This window comes from Halyomorpha halys, unplaced genomic scaffold (genome assembly GCF_000696795.3).
Source record: "Halyomorpha halys isolate HHAL.00 unplaced genomic scaffold, Hhal_1.1 Scaffold52.1, whole genome shotgun sequence".
Classification (NCBI taxonomy): Eukaryota; Metazoa; Arthropoda; class Insecta; order Hemiptera; family Pentatomidae; genus Halyomorpha; species Halyomorpha halys.
The window spans coordinates 1,355,021-1,365,322 of NW_027104988.1; the positions used below are offsets into that span (position 1 = coordinate 1,355,021).

The 10,302-nt window shown below is 31.9% G+C and overlaps 2 long non-coding RNA genes across 2 annotated transcripts in view; one reads left to right on the forward strand and one right to left on the reverse strand.

The window, feature by feature from the left end:
- LOC136795670 (uncharacterized) overlaps positions 1-10,302 on the reverse strand; it is a 115,894-nt gene that overhangs the window by 68,114 nt on the left and 37,478 nt on the right. The window lies entirely within an intron of this gene.
- LOC106691558 (uncharacterized) lies at positions 6,753-8,534 on the forward strand. The gene is made up of 2 exons (XR_001344808.2): positions 6,753-6,859; positions 8,052-8,534. It is a non-coding gene; the product is annotated as an uncharacterized lncRNA (long non-coding RNA).

Genomic DNA, 10,302 nt, shown 5'->3' on the forward strand with positions numbered 1-10,302 from the left:
TCTATACATAGTTATTATTTTATAATGTTATCAGTACGTATTGAATTTAAAAAAATTGATATCTATAGAATATAAAAGTAAGATCCAATAAATTTTCCATAATGCTGACTTCTATAATCTTTAACATCTTAATATCTCTAGCATATGACTTAACCAACGGTACTCCAAACTTCTGGGACCGTCGAAGGCCAACGAAGACAGGCTAGACAGTAGCTTTATGAAGAGCGGTACCTGATCTGACCTAAGATATTATTATGTGTTAGGGTGTCAAGGTTCCCAACCTGTCCTTACAGCACCAGCTCCTACATGGCTACTACATATATGCAACTCAATGACACTGCTATGCTTTTATAGGTTTAAATATATTATACCTGTACAGGCTAGTATCTACTGTAAGTGTCAACTGACAAGAATATATGGTAAAACAATTACTCAGAAGTTTCTTCTCCATTATCGTATCAACAGTATGTGTACACCGTACATGTTAATACATATCAACATCTGGAATAAAAGGAACTCGACACATTGTCTTAGGCCTTTCTTTTTATGTATGAATTTTATACAAGCGGCAATTTTCAGTGGTGAGTTAACACAAAAGTTGAGATCTCCGTAAAGAATCCAAAAAAGTTGAAATTAACTATGAGAGATCAGTGAAGCTCTCACAATAACATAACATTTTAAAATTCACCAAATCCGTCCACTGAGGGATCAGGGAAAGAGCTCTTTCCATCAACTTTGATTCTTGAATAAAAAGTCCATAGAGCTCATACAGTTATAATGAATAAATGTATGATTCTACATTCACTACAAACACTCATGTAACTTATTAACTGGAACATAAACCTTTTCTAACTTTTTGCAAATTTTTAGGCCAATGATTTGGTTTTGGAATATGTACATATTGTGAACAATACAATATGAAGAATATTGTAGAAAATTTTCAGAAAAACATATATTTCCAGGGTATTCAATTCTCAAAACAGGCTCATCAAAATTTTCCTATTTCCAATAATCGTCCATCCTATTGAGGTGTGGAGTGAAGCCGAAGTTTTTTTTTTATTCTTGCACTAATCTTTAAGATATACCATCTCCTCACGTGGTCTCTAGTCGTATGTCACTAAAGCCATCACCAAAATAGATGATTTTCAAGAATCACAATATGGAACATAGAACATATATCCTATATACATATATACATCCTACCTGTTCCATAAAGCAATTGTTTATCTTAGATGTTTTATAAAAGTATATTTTACAACTATATATGTAAACGCAACATTTATTGATTTGTACAATATTACTATATTGTTAAAATAACAGGCATCGAAACTTAGTGAATTATTCCAAAACAGCAAAACTCTGGTAATTAATTACTTAGCCTGGAACGTTGGTAACATATTTTTGTTTTCAGCAGCAACTTCTTTGTATTGATTAATAGAATTAATTTTGTACAACGTTCGCTTGACATTCTATTATTTCATTTTCTCCCACTTTATTCATGCTCGGGAGGGAGGGGGGGGGAGTTTAAACATTTTTTAAAAACTTCTATCTGGGCATTTCTGACATAGGGGGGAGTTATCTTATAGGTAGCAAACCTATACTAACCAGAATAGGAGGATCGAATTTTCATTCCGTGATACCACGATATAGTCAACCCGCCCAGACCGGAATCGAACCTACATCGCGGCAAATTCATGTTGCGAGTGGCATCTAAACTCACACTGCTACTGCGTCCCTATACTATCTTTAAACAGTTGATTCTTGATCTTGGAACATGCTTGAAATATAGTTTGGCCATCATTGTGCTTCTTGTTTATATCCTGGCAAAGTTAACTAATTTTTCTTGAGGAGAAAATTTAGTTGCCAAAACTCCTTTTGCCATGTTATCATGTTTATGTTATTACAAATACTACACCGCACTATCTGTAGTCAATCACTTTTTCTCTTAGCAACTTACAATAAGATTTTGTATATATTGAATCCAACTAAGGCTGAATATGCTTCTGTATTAAGAAACTTCTATTTAACATAGATTATAACACCTACACAGAAAGTGATTATACCAATTTATATTCCTTAATGAAGGCAGGCAATAAAGCTGTAATGGAAACTTCATTTACCATATATTCTTGTCAGTAGACCGCACCCGGACCAAATTCCATTTATTTATAATATGTATTATTTTTAAGTTTCTCAGAATTTCATTATTAATATTAAAGCCGATCTGTTGAGTAAGTTATTTTTCTAAATTTAATCTTTTTTTTTTTAAATATTGAGAACATTTTAACTTAACAACATTGTTGGATGGACTTGAAACTCGAACCTTACGGTAATAACCGAACGCGTGCAGCCCGATTGCACCACAACGCTTGCAACACATGTACATACCGGCCTTGAAATTATTGTCGATTAACTGATAGAAAAACAACATTTTATAGTTTAGTATAAAACAAAACAGCATAATAATAATAGGTACCAATTGTGTGCTAGGAATGTCACTTAAGAAGTTAATGTAAGAATAAGAATTAAGCGTACTGTTAAGTATTCTCAATATGGAACAAAGAACATTGTTGATATAATGTAAATAAAGTTTTATAATTACAGTAAAAACGGTTTGCTAGCTGAGGTAGTAATGTGTTGTGTGATTTGTTCAGCATCGGTCAGTAGTAACAAAGAATTTTTTTAAAGATATGAAAGAACACAATTCAAATTTATGTAGTGACAGAATATAATATTAATATTCTTAATTAATTATAATTAATATTTTTTTCTCTAACAAAACACTAGTAAATAATTCAAAAATAGGAATATTTATACAATAATATACATTAGTACCCTTTAATTGCCTGAAGGGCATTTTAAGGTAGGTTGTGGGATCTTCTGTTTGCAGGAGAGCACTGTGGCGCTTACTCGCCCTCTGCGTTGTCATGAGTGCGATGGGACCTCTACAAGTGATGAATGTTTGGGTTTAGACTGAGTCTGAACCCCTTCCCTCAGCGGGTCAACCAAGGGGACAGTGCCTTGCCACCTTACAATAATATAATAATATTTGTTATATAGTTAAATCGATCAACATTGTAAAAGTGGTTGAAATTGGAAAACAACTTGAAACCCGTTCTCATCATCTTAGAGTAGCCGTATTTATCTTACCTTTAAAAGATTTGTGGTACGACATGTCACAATCTCTCATGAGAAGATCACAACAACAAAAAAATTGAAGGGAAGGATTCCCGAGACACCAGCCACCCTCAACCTCGAATTAACGACGATATTATCTTAACTTTGAAATATTTATTTAAAACAGAAAGTGGAGACTTTAAAGAACAATTAATTAAATCGAGAATCATGAAATAATTGGTTAAAATTGGAAAACGTGATGGATTTACATTGGCGGGATGGTTATACATTATGTCAAGGCTTGAAACATCTTTTTCTTTACCCCGACATTTTATATTATGATCCCAAGCCAGTCCGGTTATCATGAAACAAATTATTATGGCACATATCATATACAAAGTATTTATTAATATGATCCAATTTTCTCTTTTGCTTTCTAAACGCTCTTTAAACAATCAAATTTAGTGGTCTGTGGCATTGAAGATCCATTCAACAAAACTGGTAAATTTAATAAGAAAGTTCTTCAAATTCCTTTCTGAGACAATATATTTTTTTTAATTATGGCATATAATAAACAAATTAACATTTGGAAATCACACTAGGTTTTTGGTACTCGCTCTCCTTTTTATTGAATGGAGGAGGGACTCAAAAAAATTCAAATATAGATTAATCTAAACATAAATTGAGACAAAAAAAATTGTTGAGTCTTCCATGCTACTTTTTTTCGATATCGTTCTTACCAATGTACTCAGTTTTTCTGACAAAATCTTATGTTTCTAAATTAGGCAGATTACCTAATTTTGTATGTAATACAGATTATGTAAATTGTGTAGCAGGACATCTCGGCTGCACCAACTTATTTCGGGGCAAGGATTATTACATCTTTGTTTTCGGGGGTTTCTTATCATCAATGTACACCGGTAAAGAAGTGTTAAAGAGGTTCCTCACCGGACTCAAAAATTTCTCTCTCCAACAAAATATCAAAATCCTAAAGAGATGAAGTAATGCTCTAGAATGACCATTTTGACAGTAATGTACTAAAGTAAAATTTCCTTTTTTTTTTTTTAAGACAAAAACTACGTGAACATTTGATAAAAATAACACATAGATTCTTTTGTTTTAAAAATGTCTAAATTAATTTCCTTTTAATACTTTTAATATCATTAAAAATATATATAGCTTTTTGAAACTATTAATTTTAAACATTGATATAGGGTCCAAAAGTTTTGAGATTTTCAATTAATATTTTTAAAAATTAGCATATTACATTGAATATTAACAGTACACAACTGAAAACAATAAGAGCTTCAATAAAGGAATGAAAATCACATTTAATGGCTTCTCTACATTTTTTTTTGTACAATATTCAGAAGCAAAAAATACTTTAAATAACTTTAATATAGCTGTTTTGCCATTTTAAATAGCATCAAAAGTCGACATCTTACGAAAGGAAATTTTATGGCCAGCAAACATCTGCTGAGAAAGGAGGACACAGACGCCAGAAGCAGATGGTAACGTTTACCAATCGAGAATTAAACAAATATGTTGTCTGAACAAATTATTTAAATAATGAAGAGATTTCTTAGTTTTCAAAATGTACTTAAATAGTAATACTGGAACCACAACGAAATAAAATTTAACATCCTTAAGTGGCAAGCAGTTTTTAGATCAATGCCCAAACTGCGAGTTTAGCACAAAACTAAAGACGTATCTCGGGACGAAAAATAATCGACCCCACTCCGCGTAATTCAAGAGGAGATCTCTACTGCTAACACGTCGCTCAGCATTTTTTTCCCCGATCCCTCTAAAACAGAAAATACCTAATATATGAATTAATAAATTTTATAACATAAATAAAACATAAACCAAATAAAATGCAATACAAACGTTGGTACTTGAGGGTATCCAGTGAAATACTTATCTGAGGTTTTGATGAGTCAATTCTGTGGGATATCTACTTAAATATTTGGAGGTGAGGGGTCTCCGTGATATCCGTGACATCTCGCTCAGCAATTTATAAGTAGACTCTTTAATAGGCGTCGTATTAAAAAATTAAAGGTAAGTTAGTCGCAGCCATTGATGTATTCTGTAGAGTGGCCTTTGCATACTACGGGTCACCGGAGGAGGTTTAACAAAACCTTCAGACATGGTCAAAATTCTATAGTGTGTCCCACAGAATTTGATCGAATAGTGAGAGAGAATTTGATAATACAAGAATCAACAAGGAAATGTCTATGGGTATTTGTGTTGCACCTCAATGCCCGAAGAACCGTGGAGGGATAGAGCGACTTCATAGAACTTTAGGTTTAGGAAACATTTACGGGAGGGATCTGAAACTTTATAGGCACAGTGTATAAGTGTGGACAGTATATCACCTTTCAACAGTCCTGTGTAGACAGCAAGGACAGTAGACAACAGTAGGGAAAAAATCCGAGGAGGGGGAGGACAGAGATGTCGTGTTGATTACCAGAAATTAAACGATAACTCCGTAGATGAAAAGTGTCCTTTTCCAAAATTCGAAGGTAGGTTATGCAGCAGAGTTTGAATTATATAGTTGGAAGGCAGTGTTGGGTAAGGATACTGTATTTAGTACCCTCGATTTGAAGGGGGTTTGCAGAGTTATGCAGGACAGTCACTTAGAAATCGTGCAAAAGGTCAGACAGTTCTGGCTGACATTGTCACATCAGAAAAATCAATATTGGGCCAGAAGTAGATAATGTTTTATAGCATATAACACTCACAATAAGGAAGATGTCCTGGCGGGTACTGGAGCACTGAATTATTATATATATTATTATTATATATTATAAGTTTCTGCCAGAGATTGTAGAACACTTAGTCCCTATCAATAATCTTTTGAAAAAGGGAAACGGATGTAGGTGACACTGGGTTTTGAGGCCAACATAAGGAAATGCATGAAACCATCGCAATGGGAGCCCTTGCTGTCGTTTCTGGATTTCTACAGCCGATTTACCATTACGACGGACGCCTGTGAATATGCCGTGATAGACGTAATCTACCTTGAGGGTGATGGGGCAGAGAGCCCGGTTGCGTACTCTAGTCGGCGACTTACGGATGTAGTAATGCAGTATCGTGCATTAGAGAAGGGATTGTTAGGGATAGTGTGGGTGTTTCCAGCCTTATGAAGAAAATTTCCTGTCCAGACGGATCATCGGCCTCTCCAATAGTTTGGACAACTGAATGAATCCTTTGCAAGGGTAACCCGCTGGAAGGAACTCCTCCCCTCATATGATATCTTAATAGTATATTAGCCAGGGAAAGTGTGGTGGTGGGCTGGTTATCGCTCGAAAATGTTTATGATGCGGTGAAGATATACTGTATGCTACAACTAAGTGGCTTAATTATATTTATGACAATTTCATTGAAAATATAAAAAACCTTCTATTTACACACCTAGGTGCTCTTCAATGTTATCTACGAAATTTAATTTTTTATTTCTTGATCACGTACAAATATATTTGCCACAATGGTGGTATCACATGTTGAAACCATGCACAAAAGCAAATAGACAAAATGACGAAAATTTACTCAATGACGTATGTGAATGATTGAATAATATTCAACAGAGATAAAGCAAGTTTTGAAATTTTTTTTTTCCTATTACGAAATTACATTTAAAAATGTTTAAATGTACTGAGCTTTCCGAATCTTCAGTTGCATTAGGCATAAACAGAAGAGAATAATGATGATATCTATCCTTCAACGATTCAAGGATTATTATGTATTTATATCATCCTTTAATTATTATTTTTTACATTATTGAAATATTTTAAGAAATCACAATTGTATTGTACACGCTGTAATTGTATGTATACATGTTTATGATTGTCTATGTTTGTACTATTACAGACAATTTATCATGTTTTAATTATTTACAATCATATATTCAATTCTATATTATTTCATTTATTAGCTAATTATTGTTTAATTAATGAATTTTTCATAAGCTAATGAATGATTGGAATTGGTATGCATAAACACATATGCGCATGTACATCGTTAGTTTATTTTCATAAGTGATTACATCATCAGTGTGTAATTAATTATATAAATATTATATTGGAATAATTTCTTATTTATATTTCAATTACATATTTTCAAGTATTGTATATTTTCTAAATATTTTAATTTAGAAATATTTATCTGAAGTATTTTAATTTATTTGTTTTCATTCCGTTTAAATTGTATAAGAAAGGTTAAAATACTGATTGCATGGAGAGTCGTATTAAATAAAAATAAGGATATGATTTTAGTTTAAAATATCAATAACTGCGATGAATGTATTAAATAAATACATCACTTTATGTTTCAATAATTCAATAATTTTGATATATATCTAAGAATTTTCGGAAGGAACTGGGCTCCCAATTCAATAAAAACCTTACATACTAAAATAAAGTATTTTAAAAATAAAAATTCTCGAGGAGACACATCAAATTTTTTGACAGCCTTCAGTACTGTACGAACCCATTATTTAGGACACTGACACCGACAGGACGGTCACAAAGGTGGAAGACACATACTGAGTACAAATAAATAAATTATTTGAATCAACATACCTGGTGAGCCTTATCACTAACAGACACAAAATGCAGACTACCCCTTCCCAAATAATCAAATTTCCTCAGCCCCCTCTTAAAATGCATTATTAGAATACAGGAACAGAGGCTACCTTCAACCATTTGCCATCATGACTTCGTCCTCACGCACCCGTGGGGCTTAAAAGGTAAAACAAAAGAAGTATGTCTTCGGTCAAAAATGTTTTGAATAATCCTCTCCAAAATTGATTAAATTGTTATCATTTTGCAGGAAAAAATTGATATTAAATATTAATTTTCATGATTAAAAATTAGATATGTAAATATGGTAATCTATTCCCTTTTTTTATTCCTCATATTTTATTTTGTTAATAGGCACTCCTTCGTGAGTCAGGAATTGAACTAATGATTCAAGAGGTAATGAACAATGGGAGATATGCATAATCAATAATGGCGGAACCAATGGCCTCTAGTTTCACTCTCATTACAGGACAAATAAGGATATCTCGGGCAATCAATTAGCGATAATATTCTAGCAGCAGTGGGTGGACATGGCTGTCAAAGTACACAGAACTCCAATCTACCAATCGCAGAGAATCACTTACAAAAGCAATCGTATCATTCATATATTTTAAAGATTGGTCTCAAATGTACTATAATACATAATTTTAAGCTCCAAACGATCTATTGTGTACAACTTTTATTATAAACGAAGAAAATTTGTAAAATAGGTGATTTGATTTAATAAGAATTGAATACATAGATTTCAATTTTTATTTCGTTGGACCCACAGGTATTGTAGTACTTTTGATTATTGTTATTATAGTATTTCTCTGAATAAAACAAGAAGTGTGAGCAGCAGAGCTTCTTAACCATGTTCCCACAATTTTGTTTGAAAGGTGGATGAAAAGAGTTTAATTATACTTAATTAAGTTTAATTGTGCTGGAGATGGTGTACAAAGTCTGATAAATCGCTAAACAAAATTGGCGTATGTTTCTAGTTGTTTAGGGCTCAATATTAAGCCCATTAAATTTACTATGAAATGGTTTATAATGACTATTTTGTTAGCAATAATAATTTGTATATTTGCCGAAATATATTAACAAATGTTCCTCGTTATTTAAAATATATTTAACGTTTACAGTTCTTTCAGGGCTCAAATATTACCTACTGCACTCTAATTTAGTAGTTATTAGTTTTCAAGATATTGCACAGGGAATGAAAGATGAACGAATATTTTGTCTTTGCCTTTTTCCGATATTGAAGAAACTCATGAAATAGTTAATTATCTATTAGTTCTAGGTAGATTACCGTTCCTCTTGTTTAAAACATTAATTATTATCTAAGATAATGTGCTTATTAGATTTTAAAAGATTGCAATATCATAAAAATAATAAAACAAAATTTGATGGGACTTTACAGAAACAAATATACAAAAGTGGAAACTTTTAATGGGAAAACAGTTTCGGGAGTTACTTGATAAAGAAGAAAAAACAGAAACTCGTTAATTTTAGAATGTATTATATTATAATATATTAAGATCAATGATGATATATAGCTACTAGTAATACTTAAGCAGTTATTGGTTATAAAGGTAAAAATATACGATAAAATCCTCCATATTAGGTCTACGTATACCATGGTTTGTAAACTTTTTTAAATTGTAATTTGCACCCAGTTTTACATTAGAATTAATTAGCTTACTATCCATTAAAATAAACTAGTTCACAATTACTTCAAAGTTAACTTGTTATTTCAGTGGACTAATTGAAGAAAATTGCGGAATCATAACATTGTCATGTTTCAGAATAAATAAAAATATTTTTATTGGAAGTTCTCTTGCCAACACAAAGTGTACTTTACTTTAATAGGTTATAAAACTGCATTTATTGAATAACTCTTACTGCTTGGATGCAATCTTTATTGAGCAGTCGTAAATCTGGAAAGCGTCAACAAATAAACTTAACGTGTTGTATAAAACAATAGATTACGACCTATTGTCATTCAGTATAGTTTCATTTAGACATATACATACGAAGTTAATATATGTATTTCAGTTGTTTTTTTTTTATGAATATATCTGTATCAAAACCATTTATTTTATTTTAGGTCATTAAAAATTAATTAATAACTAATTCTAGCATCAAACTATAAAAGATCAGGTCATTTAAAATTAATTTATAACTAATTCCAGCATCAAACTATAAAAGATCATTCAACCTTTCGCTTTGAACAGCCCTGCTTGAAGCCCTGCAAAGTGGGGCGAATCGTCGGACATTAAAATAGTTATAAACTATTTGTTCTTTTTTTGACCGCAACCCGGACCATCATCTTTTATTTATAAAAGATCAGGCTCACGTATCACTTAACACCTATCACCGACGAAATTAATCCTTGTAGTAATCAAAACTTATTACATAAATAAAATAAAATTTTACTATTGCCAAAGCAACAGTAGAAACACGAAATTATATATTTTTTTCAAATATATATAAGAAGATGGTCAGGGTTGGGATCAAAAAAAGAACAAATAGTTTATAACTATTTTAATGTCCGACGTTTCGCCCCACTTTGCAGGGCTCGAATGATCTGATATGTAACACCTTTTAGCATATGAGATAGGTT